Source organism: Macaca mulatta, chromosome 13 (genome assembly GCF_049350105.2).
Source record: "Macaca mulatta isolate MMU2019108-1 chromosome 13, T2T-MMU8v2.0, whole genome shotgun sequence".
In the NCBI taxonomy this organism is placed as follows: domain Eukaryota; kingdom Metazoa; phylum Chordata; class Mammalia; order Primates; family Cercopithecidae; genus Macaca; species Macaca mulatta.
The window spans coordinates 62,401,386-62,422,727 of record NC_133418.1 but is presented as its reverse complement, the minus strand read 5'-3'; the positions used below and the strand labels follow the sequence as shown (position 1 = coordinate 62,422,727).

General features: G+C 45.0%; 1 long non-coding RNA gene across 1 annotated transcript in view; it reads left to right on the top strand.

Annotated features, from left to right (window-relative positions):
- The window catches only part of LOC106992984 (uncharacterized), a 290,767-nt gene that overhangs the window by 89,837 nt on the left and 179,588 nt on the right, over positions 1-21,342 (top strand). The window lies entirely within an intron of this gene.

Below are 21,342 nucleotides of genomic sequence, written 5' to 3'. Positions count from 1 at the left end.
TGTCCAGCTTAGAGTTGTACTCACTAGGAGTTTGGTTGAAACAAGCCATTGCTGCCCCTTCCACACTTCTGGAAAAAAATATTAATGCCCTAACTCCTTGCATCATGGGGTTCTAAGAAACCTATAAGGTCATTTTCTTGTGTGTGGGTTTTTTTGGTTGTTGTTGTTGCTTGTTGTTTGTTTTACATAGAGATGGGTGTGTTTCCCAGGCTGGTCTCAAACTCCTAGGCTCCAGTGATCCTCCTGCCTTGGTCTCCCAAAGTGCTGGGATTATAGGCATGAGCCACCATGCCTGGCCCTATATGGTCATTTATATGTGGTAATCATTAATGCTTTTGCCAAATCTCCGTTTTAGTTTTATCCCCTTCTGGGCATATGTCAGGATTGTATTTCTTGGTGTCCTTGTGATAGGGTAGAGCCACAAAGCCAGTCCTGGCCGGTGATTTTCTTTGGCGGATGATGTTGGAGCAGCAGTGTAACAAATGCATGCCGGTTACTCACTACCTGCAGGGTCCAATTCACAAGAGTGAGGTCCGGTCTAAAGAAAGTGACTTTATTCCAATGTTTAGCTTAGGGGAAGTACAGGCTCCTGCCTTAAAGGGTACTGCTTCACTTTTGGGGCAGAAAGCAGGGAAGTTTAAAGGGGATTTGGCATGAATGGCATGCATGGGAGGGAATGAGCAGGTGCAGGGTCTACGTGACTCACTTTGGTGCCTTATGTACCAAGTGGTCAAGCTGCTGCCACTGCAAGTTGTAAAGGGGCCATTGCCTCAAGATCCCCTCCGGGTGGGAGACAGTTCCTTCACGGGCGGGCGTACTTTAGATTGTAAATTGACTGTTGTCTCTCAGATGATCTCCTGATGGAAGAGAGCTCCCGCTCTGGAGCTTCTAAGTCAGCACATAGGTAAGCTTGCTGTGAAGGGAGTGTCTTCAGGTCTGTGTCCTTCTGCACGCTCAGGGAAATCCATTTACCTTTTGTAGCTCCTGGAGGCTGCCACATTCCCCGGCTCATAGTCCCTTCCTTCTTCAAAGCCAGCCATGGCTGGTTGAGCCTTCCTCATATCACATCATTCTGACACCCACCCTTGTTAACAAAAGACCATGAGGTCCACAGAGAAAGGAAAGGAGAAGACTTTATTTTCAGAGGGAGAAGCAATCGTGGATTGAGGAACACAGCTTCCAGGGACAACGGAAGGTATGCGCCCTGCAGAAGGAAGGGGGAGCTTGTATATGTGTCTTACAGGGCCAGCCTTACTTGCATATTGAGCAGGGTTGGGGACATTCTATGAATATTCATGAGGGATGGCTGGCACATACACGGTGGGTAAACATCTATAACATACATTCTATTCACTTTGGGATGGGGTTTTAGGCATTAAAATGAGGTAGAATTTGGCTCTTGATCTCAAAAGGTAAACTGTAGGGCACAAAGACAGTTTGTGCACAGTCTCTATAAGCTAAATGGCTACAACTGGCTTGAGGTCTGCAGCATTTATCAATAAAGAAAGTTTATAAGACCAGTCCTCTGTCGAATCAGAGTTGTGGTGGGGAGGGTGGGGCGACTGGGGACTGGGTATGCAGGAGGCGGGTGGGGGGGTTGGGTCGGCTAGAATCTTGGGGTCATTTGGGAAATTTTCCAGCTGTAGTTGTTTGGGCAGTGCTTTTCAGGAACTGGTTTCTGCTTAATTACAGGAAATAAACCTTATGGCCGTTATCGACACTGGGATTTGTGACTAATCCCCCATCCTGCTGGCCATGAGATTCTGTTTTTGGTGTGTCTCATTTTAGCCACAAGGAGTCAGTCCACTTTGTCTGTTTGTTGGGGGTATATTGTAACACTCTTTTGCCTCCCTCTTCCACATGTAAGGATCTGTTAGGAATGCAAAGTGCTCATTCCCTGGTGCCATAAAGAAATAGCACTTGAACGTAAATTTAATTCTCTCAGCAAGGCAATTTTTACTTTCTGCAGAAAGGGTACAGTCACCAGCCATCTTGCCATGAGAGTACACCGAACAAAGGAAAAGCAGACATATTTATCCCTTATGCATTTGGGTCATCCTTACTGCTGTGTCCTGCATCCGTTGGCTGGAGCCAAACCTCATAGTCTAAACTGTTACCTGATTTGCTAACAACCTAAAACTTTCTTAAATAGGTAAAGGCAAGGGAGAACAAAGGAAAGGAGGAAGTTGCTTACAAAAGATTTAAAGAAGCAATAACATTTCCAAATAAGGCAGGGGCATAGACTGTTAGCTGGAATGTGCCTGTGAGCATGTCTAACAGCTATATAGGATATATAACTTAACAGAGAGCTATTAGCACAAATCAAGGAGGTTTGAAGAAAGTTAGTCTTTAAAATAAACTATTCTTTCTTTTTTTTTTTTTTTGAGACAGTCTCACTCTGTTGCCCAGCTTGGAGTGCAGGTGGTGCGATCTCAGCTCACTGCAAGCTCCGCCTCCGAGGTTCACACCATTCTTCTGCCTCAGCCTCCTGAGTAGCTGGGACTACAGGCGCCCGCCACCACGCCCTGCTAATTTTTTGTATATATATATATATTTTTAGTAGAGACGGGGTTTCACTGTGTTGGCCAGGATGGTCTCGATCACCTGACCTTGTGATCCGCCCACCTCAGCCTCCCAAAGTGCTGGGATTACAGGTGTGAGCCGCTGCAACTGGCCTGAAAGAAACTATTATTTCTAACACTTATGATTTATTTTTTAACAAGAAGGGAAACTTTGAAGAGGAAACTTTTTACTTTCTATAGATCTTTATGATTACATTGGGCCCACCTGCATAATCTAAGGTGCCCTTTCTATTTTAAGGTCAGGAGATTGGCAACCTTAATTGCCCTTTGCTATGTACTGTAACATATTTTCAGGTTTTGAGGATTAGGACTTGGGCATCTTTGGGGGGCCATTATTCTGCCTACCAGGGTCACTCAGCTTGGCCTGTGGTAGGAGATGGTGGTAATAACCATGATAGTAGTGGTGGTGAGGCTCATAGTCCTGATGAGTCTTGCTTGAAGCTATAGGTTAGTACCTTCCTGATTTTTACATAGTGGGTGTCCTACATTTTCCAACCTTCCAGAATTGCCCTTTACTTAATCAAAGAAAAGAACATGTTCTGCAGCCAGAGGAATTCTAGCCCCTTTCCAAATTGCCAAGAATTCCTGGAAGCACATCCACCCTCACAGTCACCGGTCTCCTCCCACTTTGCTGCTCCCAGCTTCTCCTGGATCTCTCTGGCTCCTCCATCACAGACTCTGCATACCTTCCACTCCCTCTGAGGTTTTTCCTCCCAAACAGGGACCCTCCCATCATTCTGGAGGCTACCTGGAGAGAACCAGGTTAGAAGGTTTGATTAACTCCACTGAAGGCCTGAAGATCCTTGTAAGGACTTTAAAGTGCAGGAGGGGAGAACTTCATTTAGTACTTAGTACAGAGAACTTCTTGAATCTTTGGTCACACCAGTGTCAAGGGAGGCCTTTACTTAAAGTCTTCCCCCTTGAGCCAAGCTTAAATTCTCTTCTCTGAAGCCCCAGGCCTCAAATTGCTCCTTCTAGGACCACCAAAGGAAACAGAAACCCTTAAATATTGACTTTATTATGCAGAGCATTATAGCCCCTTTGGTCTCCAAGAGCTTACTTCAGCTTGATCTCAGGGACTTACCTTTGCATAACCAGAGGGCCAATTAAGATGTTTTTCCCAAACAAAAGATACATTCTTTCCCAAGATGAATTCTTCTCCCACTCTTGGAACGCACAAATGCTGCAGTTGAAAAGTACAACAAAGCAAAAACAGCTCCATTTATTTCTACTTCCATTATTTACCACAGAAACAAGTAGTATTAGTATGTGTGTTGTGGTGCAAAAGACTTAAATTTTATATCACAACAGGCATACCAGTTGTATTAGTCCATTTTCATGCTGCTAACAGAGACATACAGGAGACTGGGCAATTTACAAAAGAAAGAGGTTTAATAGATGCACAGTTCCATTTGGCTGGGGAGGCCTCACAATCATGGTGGAAGGCAAGGTGAAGCAAGTCACATCTTCCATGGATAGCAACAGGCCAAGAGAAAGAGCTTGTGCAGGGAAATTCCTCCTTACCAAGCCAACAGATCTCGTGGGACTTATTCACCATCATGACAATAGCATGGGAAAGACTTGCCCCCATGATTCAATTACCTCCCATGAGGTCCCTCCCATGACACGTGGAAATTAAAGATGAGGTTTGGGTGGGGACACAGCCAAACCATATCACCCATGTGCACACATGACTTAAATAAAAGAAAAAATACCTATTTCTACTATTTGGGATACACACCTTGATATTTTCCATTCTGTTCAAATTTTAAAATGCTGAACATGATTCACATAGGAGAACAAAATATGCCACCCCAAAATATGACCATAGGAGACCAGATTATGCCACTGTAGGGGAGTGAAAATGACTTCCTTCCACCCTTCTAGGTCTCTTGGCTGGGCTATGAATTAAATTGGCATAAGACAGATTAACAAGAGAAAAATCATATTTAATTATGAACATACACACAGAGTCTCACAAAATATGACTCAATAAAGACTGATGATTGGAGCTTATATGGCATCCTGAGCTACAGAAGGGAACGGGGGCTTGCAGCTTCTGCGGGTGTGGTGGCCACACAAGTTATGAGAGAACGAGGGGAGGAAATGTATGGTGAATAAAGGTCTTCTTGTTATGCAGATAAAAGTCTCCCAGGTTGGCCAGGCAGCAGCTCACTCCTGTAATCCCAGCACTTTGGGATGCCAAGGTGGGCAGATCACCTGAGGTCAGGAGTTTGAGACCAGCCTGGCCAACGTGGAAAAACCCTGTGTCTACTAAAAATTAAAAAACTAGCTAGGTGTGGTGGCATGTGCCTGTAGTCCCATCTACTTGGGAGGCTGAGGCAGGAGAATCTCATGAACCCAGGAGGCAGAGGTTGCAGTGAGCCAAGATCACACCACTGCACTCGGCGACACAGTAAAACTCCGTCTCAAAAAAAAAAAAAAAAATGTCTCCCAGGTAACAAAAGTTGGCTGGAGCAACCCTCAGGAGAATAGGTGGTTTCTGTCTGGATGTGACATCCAGGCTCTCTTGTGTGATCCCAGTTAATCTTCCCTGATGGATGAGATTCCTGGGGAAGAGAATTCCTGGGATTCAGGACCATTGAGTTCCCTCTGGAGGATGGTCTTTAGGTAAGGGGAGCTCAGAGAAAGCCTCTGCCTGTTTCTCTCATCCTCTGTTCCCCATGTACCCTCAGTTCAATATAATCAGCACACCAAAGCATCATATTCTGGGAGTGGCACTCCCTGAACTCCCTTACCCCTCCCAAATATGCCATTTTGGCATAAGGATTATTTGAGCTTGAGCCTTTTTTTTTTTTTTTTTTTTTTTTTTTTTCTTGAAAGGGTCTCGCTCTGTTACCCAGGCTGGAATGCAGTGATGTGATCGTAGCTTAGTGCAGCGTCAAATTCCTGGGCTCAAGTGATCCTCCTGCCTCAGCCTTCAGAGTAGCTGGGAATACAGGTGCATGCTACTGCCCGTTTGTTCTATTTTTCTGTAGAGACAAGACCTTGGTATGTTGCCCAGGTTGATCTCACACTCTTGAATTCAAACGATCCTCTTGCCTTGGCCTCCCAAAGTCCTGGGATTACAGGTGTCGGCCACCATGCCTAGCTCTAAGCTGATTATTTTGAGGAACAGCAGACACAGGAGAGGCCCCCAAACCAGTATAAATTGCCCTTTCATTAGGGAAATTTACATTTCTAAAGTAACTCTCCATTTGTAAGGATGTCTCCCTCTCTGCACCAGGAAGAAAAAGAAGACTCTAAATCACAAGACTTTTATCAGTGGAGAAGGCATTGCCTTATATCTGCACAGCAAACCTTACCCTTGTTTACTGTACTTTTCCTGGTCACCTTCCCATAAGTTGCCTTGCCCACACCCTTCCACTTTTGTTAGCTAGGGTGTATTTAAGTTCAATCTTTAGCCACCTCTTTGAGTTACTCTTCCCTGACTTTCTCCCATTTGTATATAAGATCTGCATATTAATAAACTTCTGTTTGCCTTTCTCTTGCTAATATATCTTTTGTAACAGGAGCTTGAGCTGAGAACATAGAAGAGTAGAGGGAAACATTTTGTTCTTCTCTTACACTCACTAAATATTTTTCATGACCTGCTGATAGCTCATAACCTGCACATTTAAAATTATTGCACAGGCCGGGCGCGGTGGCTCAAGCCTGTAATCCCAGCACTTTGGGAGGCCGAGACGGGCGGATCACAAGGTCAGGAGATCGAGACCATCCTGGCTAACATGGTGAAACCCCGTCTCTACTAAAAATACAAAAAACTAGCCGGGCGAGGTGGCGGGCGCCTGTAGTCCCAGCTACTCCGGAGGCTGAGGCAGGAGAATGGCGTAAACCCGGGAGGCGGAGCTTGCAGTGAGCTGAGATCTGGCCACTGCACTCCAGCCCGGGCTACAGAGTAAGACTCCATCTCAAAAAAAAAAAAAATTATTGCACTAAGTAGAATATCCTTTTATCTCCCCTCCCAGGGCTAAGTATTTGTGTAATGCTTTAGTGTCTACAAAGCATGTTTTAAAGCATACATTATCCTATTTAATCCTTGCACAACCCCAAAATGGGAATAACTTTCCTTTTATAAATGGGGGGAAACGAGGTCTAAAATGTTGGAGCAGCTTGTCAAAGTCATGCACCCAGAAATGCAGAGTTTGGATACAAATCTCTGAATCGAAATCCAGGGCTCTTTCACCAAAACCAGACTCCTAGTCCCACTTTATCAATCTCCTAGTCCCACTTTATCAATCCCTTCAACTCTTATGGTTTAGGTTAAACTAGACAAAGTAAGCTCTTTTTGTGTAAACTGGATTCTTAGTGCTCACAAAACCTCAGAATTCTTTGTGAGCCTGGAGTTGGCATAACTGTCCTGCCTTCCCTTCCCTTAGCCCAGGTGGTCTGGCAGAGCTGGGAAGGTCTTTGCAGAGTATAAGGTGTGCCTCTTGCCCCGCAGGGCAAGAGGCCTCTGCACCCACCTGGGGCTTCACTGTGGCTAGCCTTGGGTTTGAGCCCTGCCTTTGAACACAGCAGGGGGACACAGTCCCTGCCCTGGGCTGGGAGTAGTTCATTCAGGCTGCTGTAACAAAATACCATAAACTGGGCAGCTTATAAACAACAGAAATGTATTTCTCATAGTTGTAGAGGCTGGGAAATCCCAAGATGAAGGTTCTGGCAGATTCAGTGCCTGTTGAAGGTCTACTTCCTGGTTCATAGATGGCGCCGTCTCGCTGTGTCCTCACTTGGTAGAAGGAGTGTTGATAAAAAAAGTCCAACTCTGTAAAATACTTGAAGAGATTTATTCCGAGCTAAATATAAGTGACCCATGGCCCATGACACAGCCCTCAGGAGGTCCTGAGAACTTGCGCCCAAGGTAGTCAGGGCACAGCTTGGTTTTATACATTTTAGAAAAACATTAGTGTATTAGTCCTTTTTCATACTGCTATGAAGAACTGCTTGACACCAGGTAATTTATAAAGGAAAGAGGTTTAATTGACTCACAGTTCAGCATGGCTGGGGAGGCCTCAGGAAACTTACAATCATGGCAGAAGGTGAAGCAAGGCACCTTCTTCACAAGGCGGCAGGAAGAAGTATTGAGTGAAGGGGGAAGAGCCCCTTATAAAACCATCAGATCTCATGAGAACTCATTCATTATCACAAGAACAGCATGGGGGGAACTATCCCCATGATTCAATTACCTCCACCTGGTTTCTCCCTTGACATGTGGGGATTATGGGGAATACAATTCAAGATGAAATTTAGGTGGGGACACAGAGTCTAACCATTTCAATGAGACATCAATCAAATACATGTAAGATGTACATTGGTTTGGTCCAGAAAAGTAGAACAACAGGAAGGGTTGGGGGGCTTCCAGGTCATAGGTAGATTCAAAAATTTTTCTGATTGGCTGTTGGTTGAAAGAGTTAAGTTATTGTCTAAAGACTTAGGAATGCCTGGCATAAGATAAGGGGTTGTAGAGACCAAGGTTTTATCATGCAGGTAAAGCCTCCAGGTAGCGGGCTTTAGAGAGAATAGATTGTAAATGTTTCTTATCAGGCTTAAAGAGTCTGTTCTATCAGTAATTCCAAAAGGGAGGAGGGCATAGGGAGGCAGTCTGACCCCTCCTTCCCATGATGGCCTGAACTAGTTTTTCAGGTTAGTTTTGGAATGCCTTTGCCAAGAGGAGGGGTCTATGCAGATGGTGCGGGGCTTAGAATTTTATTTTTGGTTTGCAGGAGCAAGGCAACTCCCTGGGCCTTTTCTACAATGGCCCTAATCCCACTCATGAGGGCACAGCTCTCACAACCTAATCACCCCCCAAAAGCCCCCCGACCCACCTCCGAACACCATTTCCTTGGGGGTTAGGATTTTAACACAGGAATTTTGGGGGAACACAAACATTCAGACCTTGGCACTCAGGAAGCTGGGAAATGACACCAGGTATTGGAGAGGGAAAAATGGCTTTCCTCTACCCTTCTAGTTCATTGGCTAGGCTACTAATTACACTGACATTAGACAGATTAACAGGGGGAAAAACATGTTTAATTACATGCATACACATGGGAGACCCACAAAAATAGGAGAGCCACAGAAGGGCCAAAATATTGGAGCTTATATAGCATCCTGAGCTACAGAAAGGAACAGGGGCTTGGGGCTTCTGGGGGTTACCTTACACAGATCAAAAGCCTCTCAGGTAATAAAGCTTGTCTAAGCAGCCTTCTTCCTAACACAAATACTTTTACTAAGGTAGACTTCCTTTATAGATGTAGTTTTTTGTTTTTGTTTTTGTTTTTGTTTTTTTGTTTTTTTAAATACAAAGAAAGCTTTTCAGAGCTACCCCTCTGTGTGCAGTTTCTCAGAATAACCAGCTCAACATATACCAATGAAGTATATTTTGGGGCGGCATATTTGGTTCTCCTACAGTAATATTTTGGGGTGGTGTGTCCTGAGCGCCAACACAGAAAGACAAATCATGGTGTCTGAGGACAGGTGAGCCAGCCTGAGAATGAGTGGCTTTCGGTGGGGGCCAGGGGAAGGTCAACTGAATGAGCTGAGGATAGGGATGGGGTATCACATATCCAGGAAATGCTGAGCACCCTGGGGGAAGGAAAGAAAACCTGGGGATTAGAAAGCATGTCTACCAGGTGGAGCGTGGTGGCTCAAGCCTATAATCCCAGCACTTTGGGAGGCCGAGGCGAGTGGATCACCTGAGGCCAGGAGTTCGAGACCAGCCTTGCCAACACGGTGAAACCCCATCTCTACTAAAAATACAAAAAATAAATTAGCTGGGGGTGTTGGTGCGCACCTGTAATCCCAGCTACTTGGGAGGCTGAGGCAGAATAATTCTTGAACTCGGGAGGCAGAAGTTGTAGTGAGCTAAGATCATGCCACTGCACTCCAGTCTGGGCGACAGAGCAAGACTCTGGTGAAGAAGAACTTTTTCAGATGGGCTGCCAGGCTCTGCAAGCCGGTGAAGTGACCCCTCAGCTTAGAGAAAAGCTCATCAGGGCCGAGAAAGAACTCTTTCTATGTCCCCAGGATCCAGCCCTAGGTACCCAGGATAGCATTTTCTTCCCACCCAGAGAAGCCAGGGTTCCACAGGACTGAGCCTCCCTCTGGCACTAGAGGCTGGTGGGAGTTGATGATTACCCGTATTTCATTCAACCGGAGACACCATCCACTGTAAGCTGCACTGTCATTTTATGTACTATTATGCAAGGAAAAAAATGCCAAATATGGAGACACCACTTAAAAGCTGGGATGCTATAAGAAAATAAGTCTTCCCACGGGAGTGGCAGGCTGGAAATGCACACGTCTCAGTCTTGACACTGTGGAGGGAGGAACAACAATTGTCTCCTGAGAATTTGAACCGCGAGCCTGTGCTCATGCAGATTTGAGGTCTGAATTCATACTGTCCGTGTGGTCTGAAAAAGTGAAGCTGATAATTAATTTAAGGTGGTCTCAGGTTGGTGGTGAGCTGGAAGTGACTGGCAGCTGTGCATCATTTCAGGGAGAACTCAGCTTTGCATTGCAGGATGCCACTGATTTTAAAACACATCCTGGTTTCAGTGAAGTTAAATATGAAGAAATGTGTTGCTTAAAATTAATGATGAAGGGGGACGAGCATGGTGTCTCACGCCTGTAATCGCAGCCCTTTAGGAGGCTGAGGTGGGTGGATCATGAGGTCAAGAGATTGAGGCTATCCTGGCCAACATGGTGAAACCCCATCTCTACTAAAAATACAAAAATTAGCCGGGTGTGGTGGCACGTGCCTGTAGTCCCAGCTACTGGGGAGGCTGAGGCAGGAGAATTGCTTGAATCCAGGAGACAGAGGCTGCAGTGGGCAGAGACTGTGCCACTGCACTCCAGTCTGGCAACAGAGCAAGACTCCATGTCAAAAAAATTAATGATGTATGGGCATGAAACACATGTGACGTTGGCTGAACTGATTACTAACTTTTCCAGGTTTGTCTGGAACTTTCCTGGTTTTAGCTCTAAAAGCCATGCTTCCTATAAAATCCCTCAGTCCCAGACAAGCCACAAAGGTTGATCACTCCACCCATCTGGTTGTCTTTTGGAGTTATCTCCTCTGGCCTAGGGGGCCTTGTTTTATACAGGGGTGGGATGATTGTACCCCAAGCAGGGACACCTGACCTGAGGGAAGATAGGGGAATATGGAAATTTAAACTCGGGATTTTGAAGAAATGAGAACATTTTCTGAGAACACTAGGCCTGGCCTAGTTATTCAGTTTCTCTTGGGTTCCTGTGCATTGAAATAATTTCAATAAATTCTCCCTTTTATTTATGTGCTCTTTGAGGGGTGGGGTAGTTAATTTCAGTATATCTTTGGCCTTTATAGCTAATGGGGCCCTGACTGAGGGAGGGAGGCAGCCCTGAAAGGCTTTTTAGAGGCTCCAAGACTGTCCTAGGCACGAGGCTTGCCACTTGGAAAGCTTCCAAGAGAAACCAGCGATGCTTGTCAGCGGGTCTGTGTGTGCAGGGGATGGGCTCTCCTTAGACAGATTTGTCTAAATGAAGCAGAAATACCATGAGCCCCATCCAACACTGTTGTTATTCTCACAACTCTGCAATTAGCAGAATGATGTGAATTATTCCCTAAACAAAGGCCAAGAGAATAGTTTAACCGTCTCTGTTTTATTTGTGTACTAAATAACTGTACTTGAAGTTGTGTTTGTTTCCAAGCTCCTTATCACGTGTTTTCCTTTTTCTCTTCCCTGCCTCCTATACCAGTAAACTTCTTGAGGGAAGAGTAAGGTCCTCCTGCTCATACCTGCCCCTCCCAGGGCCCAGCATAGCTGCTTGTTTTCCTTTAAGCTCCTCAAGGACAGGGAGTGGGTGGGTCTCTGTGTGTTCCTAACACCGAGCACCATGGTGACACCTAATAAGTTCTCAGTGAGTGAGTGCTGAACTGAGCTGCCGCTTGCAGACTCACCAGTAAATACCTGAGCCAAGGACAACGGATTTCCTCATCCATTCATTCACTGAGTAGTTAACGAATTTGTATTATATGTCTCCATGCAGCTTACATTCTAGTGAAAGGCAGACCAAAACCTAGTAAACAGACAAATGAAGTCAGAATAAGGTATGATAAATGCTGTGGGAAACAAAAAGGAGAAAGAGGCCCAGTTGAGATAGAATAGCCAGGGAAAAACCCCTCTGAGGAGGTGACAGCTGTGAGAAAGGAAACACTTTCTCGCCACTCTCTTAGGTTCAGTGTTGGAGGCCTGTGAATTAAACTGACAAAAGACAGATGGGCAAAACAAAAACAGAAGTTTTATTCACATATATACATGGTAATTCACAGAAAAATGTGGCTCAAAGAGGTGAATAGAATTGGGGGCTTATATATCTTTTTCACAGGCTCTCAGATGAAAGACCTTTGTCTTTTGGTGGTAGCTCTGACATTTTATGACACAATATACACTCTTAATAGGAGGAGGGGATGGAGAGAAAGGGGACTGGAAAACCAATGACTTTTAGAAAAGATAAATGGGCCCTTAGGTGAATAGATATGAGGGAGATATGATAGTTTTGTGATCACGTATATTTAGGAGAGTTTTTTTTTTTTTTTTTTTTTCATATGGAGTTTCACTCTTGTTGCCCAGGCTGGAAAACAATGGCGCGATCTTGGCTCACCGCAACCTCCACCTCCCAGGTTCAAGCGATTCTCCTGCCTCAGCCTCCCTAGTAGCTGGGATTACAGGCACGTGCCACCATGGCCGGCTAATTTTGTATTTTTAGTAGAGACGGGGTTTCTCCACGTTGGTCAGGCTGGTCTCGAACTCCTGACCTCAGGTGATCCACCCACCTTGGCCTCCCAAAGTGCTGGGATTACAGGCATAAGCCAAAGTGCCTGGCCTAGGAGGGTTTTTATAGCCTTGTGGCTTCTCCTCTCTCGTGAAGGCAGTCAGTCACTCTTCCCAGGTTGGGAAACCTCTAGGAAGGGGATCTATGATGGTTGCATTCTTTTGGGAGGCTCTGCTTTTAGGCAGATAAGAGGAGTTTAGAAAAAAAACTCTCTTCACCATTGTATGTTCTGGATCTTTTTGCTAGAAAGTTGGTTTCTTTTTGAAACGGAGTCTTGCTCTGTCACCCAGGTTGGAGTGCAATGGCTTATGAATCTCCTTTTGCAGCTTTCTCTGTATTCATTGTTATGGACTGAATTGTGTCCCTCCAGATTCATTCGGCGAAGCCCTAACCCCCAGTGTAACTGTATTTGGAGGCAGGGCTAATTAAGATTAAGTGAGGTCACAAGGGTGCAGCCTAAAGCCAAAAAGGACCGATATCCTTATAAGAAGAGAAAGAGATACTAGAGAGCCCTCACTTCTCTCCTAAGCAAGCACAAAGAAGGGGCCAGATGAGGACATAGGAGAAGGTAGCTGTCTACAGGACAGGAAGAAAGGCCTCACCAGAAAGCAGCCCTGACATTTTGATCTTGGACTTCTGGCCTCCAGAACTGAGAAAATAAATCTCTGTTGTTGAAGCCACCCAGTCTGTGGTATTCTGTGATGGCAGCCCTAGCCAACTAATAGACTCTTATTAGTATACACAAAGATCCGTGCACAGGGAGAGTGTGTTTTATTTGATGTTTATTTGAGCAAAAATGGGATTGGGCTATACTCTCTTTCCTCTGAAACTAGCTTTAGTCATTAACACTATTAAATGGCCATCTGGCTTCTTGCTGATGCCCCACATCCAGTTCCATTAGGACATCCTGCAGGCTCCACCTTCAAAATCCATCCGGAATCAGACGACATCTCCCCACCTCGTGACTTCCACTTGGTGCAAGCCCGATCCTCTGTCTCTCTCACTTAGATTACTACAGCAGCCTCTACACCCCTCTCTGCTCCAATCTTGTCCCTTCAGTCCGTTCCCCTCACAGCAGCCAGAGGGACCCTTTGAAATCTGTCAGATCACGTTGCTTCTCAGCTTAAAAATCTTAACTGGCTTTCCATTCTACTCAGAGTAAATACCAGTCTTAGCCAGGTGGGGGGAGTACACACATTGTCTCAGTTACTCAGGAGGCTGAGGCAGGAGGATTGCTTGAATCCAGGAGTTCAAATCCAGCCTGAGCAATATAGTGAGACCCCATCAATAAAAAACCAAAAAAACCAAAACCAAAGTCTTCACCAGGAGCTGCCGGGCCCTACATGGTCTGCACCATGTGTATACATCCCCCACTCCCCCACACACCCCTGCTCTCCTCTCTGACCTTCCCTCCCTTCCCCGTCTCCTGCTACCCTGGCCTCCTTGATGCTACTAGATCACACTAAGCACATTCCCAAATCAGGGCCTTGACACTCAGGATGGAATGCCCATCCTCCTGATTGAGGGCCACAACGTTCCTTCCCTCATTTCTTTCCAGGCTCCATCCCCCAACTCACCGCCATTATTCTTCATAGCATTTCTCACCAACTGATACTATATACTTATTTATTTGTTTATGGCCCGTCTTCCTCCACTAACATGTGAAATGCATGAGCAGAAAACCTTGTCTTGTTCCCTGCTGTATCCCTAGCACTTAGAATAGTACTAGGTTCATAGATGATGCTCAGGAAATGTTCAATAAAGAAATCTCTCCAAGTCACTAAACATAAATATAATAACCTTTTCAATGGTTGTATAACATGTGCTAATACGAATAGATCACAATTAACTAAACCATCTCGTTAATGATGTATATGTTGTTTTTCACTTTTTTCCTATATTAAGCGATGTTTGTGACAAACATTTTTGCATAGCTACCCTTCTCTATTAGTTCTTTTGTTTTTATAGGATATTTTCTCTAAAGCTGGATTGATGTATCAAGAGATAGGCATCGGCTGGGCGTGGTGTCTCACGCCTGTAATCCCAGCACTTTGGTAGGCCTAGGTGAGCAGATCGTGAAGTCAGGAGTTCGAGACCAGCCTGACTAACATGGCAAAACCCCATCTCTACTAAAAATACAAAAATTAGCCGGGCGTGGTGGCGTGCACCTGTAATCCCAGCTACTTGGGAGGGTGAGGCAGGAGAATCTCTTGAACCCAGGAGGCGGAGGTTGTGGTGAGCCAAGATCACGCTGCTGGACTCCAGCTTGGTGACAGAGTAAGACTCCATCTCAAAAAAAAAAAAGAGAGAGAGAGAGATAAACATCAAGTTTCAATAGCCATCAGTGCTTTTCCTCAGTCACTATTCATAGACAAATCCCCGTGCAAGGCCTCAATCATTTCCGCGAACCTGGGGACAGTGCAATATTGTCCTTAGACCAGGCAAGAGGACCTCTACTCTTTGGAGGGCCTTGCATATCACAAACACAAAAATTAAATTTACTGAAGACCACATGGGAGCTTTTGTCACCTGGAATCCTGGACATATCACCGGCACAGTGTGACCTGTGATTGTGAGCACCGATGCGTGAGATGAACACCCTCACTCTCCACATTTCCCTCCTGTGTTCTCAAAACAAGCCTGCTGAGCCCAAACACTGTGAAGGTCTACAGGTCGTGCCCCTGCTGACACTGAAGACAGACACTGCTTTGGACGGAGAAGGAATGAAATTGGCTCATATGTGTGTCCCTTCTCTCAGCATGAATTCAAGAGGTCCTGGCATAACCAAATATTATTTCTCAATAGTGCCAAGGGCCTATTTTCTTCTTAATTTGTCCTAATTCATGATTCTGGAGGCATTCAAGAATTAGCTTAGTGTTCACAGGAGTCGCACGTGGTGGCTGTGTCAGTTATCTATTCCTGCATGACAAACCACACCAAAACTGGGTGGCTTAAAACGACAACAATTTATTTGCTCGTAATTCTAGGTTGGGCTCAGCTGGGCAATTTTTCTGCTGATCTCCTTTGGGGTCACTTATACAGCTGCAGTCAGCCAGCGGCTCAGCTGCCACTGGATGTTCCCAGATGGCTTTGTTTATGTGCTTGATATTTATGCTGGCTGTTGGCTGGGGCGCCCTAGTTCTCCTTCAAATGGTCTTTCCTCCTTTAGGAAAGGACGGGGCATTTTCACATAATGGCAGAAATGTGGAATGTAATTAAGGGCTAGCTGTGCGAGTTGCACCATGTTACTTCTGTCTCAGTCTATGGTGCAAATGAAGCCTTAAGGGATGCCCAGATCCAGGGGTTGGAAGGATATAGACTCTATGTCTCCATGAGAGACGTGGCAAAAATTATATTGCAAAGGGGCTGGATGCAGGGAGGTAAGACGTGTTGGGGACCATTATGTAACAATATACCACAGTGCCTGAGGAACATTTTGCCAGGCCGAACAATTGATATTTTTCAGCCAGGCACAGTGGCTCACACCTGTAATTCTAGCACTTGGGGAAGCCAAGGCAGGTGAATCGCTTGAGCTCAGGAGTTCAAGACCAGCCTGGGCAACAGGGTGAAACCCTGTCTCTACCAAAAATACAAAAACTTAGCCGGGTGTGATGGTGCGCACCTGTGGTCCCAGTTACTTGGGAACCTGAGGTGGGAGAATCACTGGAGCCTGGGAAGTGGAAAGCCATGATCACACCACTAAACTCCAACCTGAGTGACAGAGTGAGACCTTGTCTTAAAAAAAAAAGAATTTGTATTTGTCTTACATTTATATACATGTAGTTGTAGGATATTTGAAACATGATACAGATTATTTGCTTTGCTTATTAACCAGACATTAAAACCCAGAATTGTGAAGTTTTATTTATTTATTTAGAGATGGAGTCTCTCTCTGTCACCCAGGCTGGAGTGCAGTGGCGTGATCTTGGCTCACTGCAACCTCCACCTCCCTGGTTCAGGTGATTCTCCTGCCTCAGCCCCCTGAGAAGCTGGAACTACAGGCACACACCACCATGCCCAGATAATTTTTGTATTTTTAGTAGAGATGGGTTTTCACCATGTTGGCCAGGATGGTCTCAATCTCTTGACCTCGTGATCCACCCGCCTTGGCCTCCCAAAGTGCTGGCATTACAGGTGTGAGCCACTGCACCCGGCTGAAGTTTTATTTTTATAATAATATTGAATAAGATTTAATTATCAAGTATAAAAAAATTAGCCTTATTTAAATAACTTTATTTTTTAAATTTACTATTTAAATTTTTGTCTTTTGCTTTGTAATATTAATAATTTGGTCAGGCATGATGACTCATGCCTATAATCCCAGTACTTTGGGAGGCTGAGATGAGAGGATCACTTAAGCCCAGGAGTTTGAGACCAGCCTGGGCAACATAGTGAGACCCCTGTTGGAGCTGGGGAAAGAGCGACAGAGAGAGCTAAAAAAATTAGCTGGGCATGGTAGTGAGCACCTGTAGTCCCAGCTGCTTGGAAGGCTTAGGTGGGAGGATTGCTTAAGTTTGGGAGGTCGAGGCTACTGTTGCCCAGGATGGAGTGCAGTGAACTGTGATCATACCACTGCACTCAAGCCTGGGCAACAGAGCAAGACACTGTCTCAAAAAAAAAAAAAGAAAAGAAGTTGAATGTTTTAGAAGAAAAACAACTTTATTTTGTAAACTCTTAGATCACTAGGAATGCATACAAGTTGAGTTAGGATCAATTTAGAAAATATGACAGTGGAGCTCAAAAAAAAAAAAAAGCCAAAAAAGGAAAAGTATTCAGAAGGGCATCGGGCTTCAATTTTTAAAAACTGGCAACACTGAAAATGAACAGTTTTCTGCTGAGGTCTCTCATAAAATTTGTAAGAAACAGAACTTAACAAATTCTTTTTCTTTTCCCTTTCCCTTCCCTCTTTCCCTCCCCCTTCCCCTTCCCTTCCCTTCCCTTTCCCCTTCCCCTTCCTTCCCTTCCCTTCCTTCCTTTCTTTCCTTCCTTTCTTTTTTGAGACAGGGTCTTGCTTTGTTGCTCAGGCTAGAGTACAGTGGCATTATCATAGCTCACTGCAGCCTGGAACTCCTGGGCTCAAGCAAATCTCCTGCCTCAGCCTCCCAAGCTAAGACTATAAGTGCATACACCTCACACAACTAATTTTTTATGTTTTGTAGAGATGAGGTCTAGCTATGTTGCCCAGTCTGGTCTTCAGCTCCTGGCCTCAAGTGATTCTGCTGCTGCCCAGGCTGGAGTGCAGTGAGCTGTCATCACAGCCTCCTAAAGTGTTGGGTTTACAGGTGTGAGCCACAATGCCCAGCCACAGATTCTTTTTCAATGAGGTTTTAATGCTGATGAAGCTGTAAAAATAAGCAAGAAAATTATTCTCATTAAATTCATAACTTGAAGAGTTGAATGCAATTCCTGCAACTTCATATTTTTTACCAAATGAGGATCTAATCATAGATCCAAAGAATAAGAATGTACGTGGCCTCTGTTTGCACTTGCAAGTGTTGGGGGCGATGAAATTGTGTCAATCAGCCTCCTTCTCCCCAGAGTCTGTTTTCAGGTGAGGCAGGAGAACAGGGCAGAGTCATTCTGGGAAGCCTGGGCCTTGTCAGATTCTTCAGAAGGGACGGCCTCCTGGGACACTCTGGGTCCCTGGCAGAGAGCTCAACCCTGACAGCCTCCCTGAGTCATACCAGAGCAGTCACTGGGTCCTGATGTCCCTATTTCAGATGCTCTGCTGCCTCCCCCTGCACCCCTGGAGTCATTGGGCGGCTGCATGCCCATCAGTCTGAGTAGTTGCAGGCTATTGGTGTCATTTCTGGAAAAGAAGGCAGCTGCTTCTCTGTTTGTTTTTCTCTCCCAGCACAGTGCCCTATTTACCTACAGAACCACCACAAAGTGACAGCCCCGGCAGATCTGCTACCATTCAGCAGCTGCCTCAAATCACCCAACATAATGTTTGAGTCTCCAGCGAGAGGGAGGGAGACAAAGGCTGCATTCCACAGACCAGGTGATGGAGGCCCAGAGAAGAGAAGTGATTTCCTCAAGGTCACACTGCTTCTCGGTAGCAGAACCAGGATTCTCAATTTTCAGTTCAGATCTTTTCCATTGTGTGAATTAGGAATACTGAACTGTCTTCACTTTTCTTTTGTTTGTTTGTTTTTGAGACAGGGTCTCATTCCCCTTGCCCAGGCTGGATTGCAGTGGTGCAATCACATCTCACCGCAGCCTCAATTTTCTGGGCTTAGGTGATTTTCCCATCTCAGCCTCCTGGGTAGCTGGGACTACAGGTGCATGCCACCACGCCTGGCTCATGTTTTCTATTTTAATAGAGATGAGGTTTCACCGTGTTGCTCAGGCTGGTCTTGAACTCCCGGGCTCAAGCGATCCACCCACCTTGGTCTCCCAAAGTGCTGGGATTACAGGTGTGAGCCACATCTTGGTTAGAAGTTTGTTTTGTTTTTTTGCCCTCCTTTGTAAGTCAGCCCTATCCTGATAAATTATCAGGATACAGACTTAGGGATTGGGTGAGTTTACCAGTGAGATTGCAGGAATGCTAATTAAATTATCCATTTCCCAGAAGCCTCTGCTTCCTGAGGCTGCCCCACTGCCAGCCACCAAATGCAAATGGACTTAACTGCAGTAAAGTTTTGTTTACTTGGGGATGTTGGTTACATTTTCAACTGCAAAGATTTATAACCAAAGTTAAGGGGTTATAAAAAGACCTCAGCATCTTATTTATTATGACGTGAAAAGTAATATCCAGACTACCTTATTTGCAATAGCAAAAGTTTGGAAATAACTAACTTGCTCATTAAAAGAAGATAGATGAAATGACTTCTAGTACATCCACAGGACAGCATACTCTGGAGATATAAAAAAGGAATGACGCAGAAGTTTTCCTTTTTATTTTTTGCATGATAATCTACAAACAGAATACTGTATAATGAAAAACCTTCCTTCTATTCTCTCTCCCAGTCACCAAGTTCACCTACCTACAGGCAACCAGCATGGCGTATTTCCTCTCTAACGTTTTAAAGACATTTCATGCACATAGAAGCATTTATAAGGATAGTCAGCCCAGGAGCTTGAGGCTGGGCTCAAACGCCTCTGGCTTTTTTCATTTACTGTTTTCACTTCTTCAGGAAACACTTACCGAGCACCTACTATGTGTCAAGCACTCTTTTAGGCATTTGGAATTTGGTAGTGAACAAAACAAATACATTTCTTGCCCTCCTGGAGCTTACTTTTTTTTTTTTTTTTAATTTTTATTTATTTATTTTTTTCCAAGACAAGGTCTTACTCTGTCACCCAGGCGGGAGTGCAGTGATGTGAACACTGCTTGCTTCAGCCTCGACCTCCTGGGCTCAAGTGATCCTTCTGCTTCAGCCTTCCAAATAGGTGGGACTACAGGCACCCACCACTACCCCCAGCCAATTTTTAGATTTTCTGTAGAGATGGAGTCTCACCATGTTGCCCAGGCTGGTCTCAAACTCCTGTGCTCAAGCAATCCTCCCTCCTTGCCCTCCCAAAGTGCTAGCATTACAAGTGTGAGCCACTGTGCTGACCAAGCTTACATTTTTGTGGAATATAAATAAACAAGTGATATATAGTGATAAGTGGTAAGTGCTATGGAGCAAAACAGGGTAAGGGGATAGATGTGTGTGCATGCATGCATGTGTGTGTGGTGAGGGTGGTGGTGAGTGAGTTGTGGTTATTTTATGATAGGGTGGTGTGGGAGACCAGAATATGCCACCCAAAAATATGAAGGATTTTTGAGCTAAAGACAAGAAACAGATGCAGGAAATCTCTCTGCCCTCCTTCTATTTGCCTAAAAGCAGGACATAGATTTACAAAGGCAAAAGGTATCCTGCCCTGCTACCCTTCTTCCAGGAAAAACAAAGATAAGCACTGAAGGTCTAACTTTGGACCCTTATCAGCCTGGAGATGGCACCAGAGGAAGCCACATGAATAGGCCTTACTAGCCAGCCTATATCTGCCATTTATTTGCTTTCTTACAAGTTGCTGCCCCTAGAGACTCAAAATCCTTTTCCTTTGCCTTGTCACTTCTCTAAATATTCATTGTTCTTTGTTGACAATGCTACATAAGCTAGAATTCAAAGCCACCTTTTTGAGGACTACTCATTCTCTGGGTATGTTCCATGTATACATGAAATATACATGTTAAACTTCAGTTTGTTTTTCTCCCATCTTTTGCTACAGGGGTCTTTTCCAATCAAAAACCTATGAGGGTTGAAGAAAATTTTATTTTATTTTATTTTTTTATTTTTATTTTTATTTTTTTTTGAGACGGAGTCTGGCTCTGTCACCCAGGCTGGAGTGCAGTGGCGTGATCTCAGCTCACTGCAAGCTCCGCCTCCCGGGTTTACGCCATTCTCCTGCCTCAGCCTCCCGAGTAGCTGGGACTACAGGCGCCCGCCACCTCGCCCGGCTAGTTTTTTGTATTTTTTAGTAGAGACGGGGTTTCACCATGTTAGCCAGGATGGTCTCGATCTCCTGACCTCGTGATCCGCCCGTCTCGGCCTCCCAAAGTGCTGGGATTACAGGCTTGAGCCACCGCGCCCGGCCGAAAATTTTATTTTTATTCTCCTATAGTGGTCAGTGAAACATTTGTCAAAGCCTGAAGAAAGTGAGAGAGTGAGCCAGGTTTCCTCTGCTTTGAATCCAGATATCTGCATTTGAACCTTCAAAGCCTTCAAACCCTCCACATGGAGTGGAAGGAACTTGCTATGAGGAACAAAGCAGTTGTGGTTGAAACTGAGTGAATATATCTTGGAGATCTTCTGTATCATGAGAACTTGCTCATTCTTTTTACACCTGCATCTTATTCCATTGTATGTGTGCACCATGGTTGAATTAAGCAGGCTCTTCCTAATGGAGATTTCTGAGACATCTGTTCTTTTGTGATTGC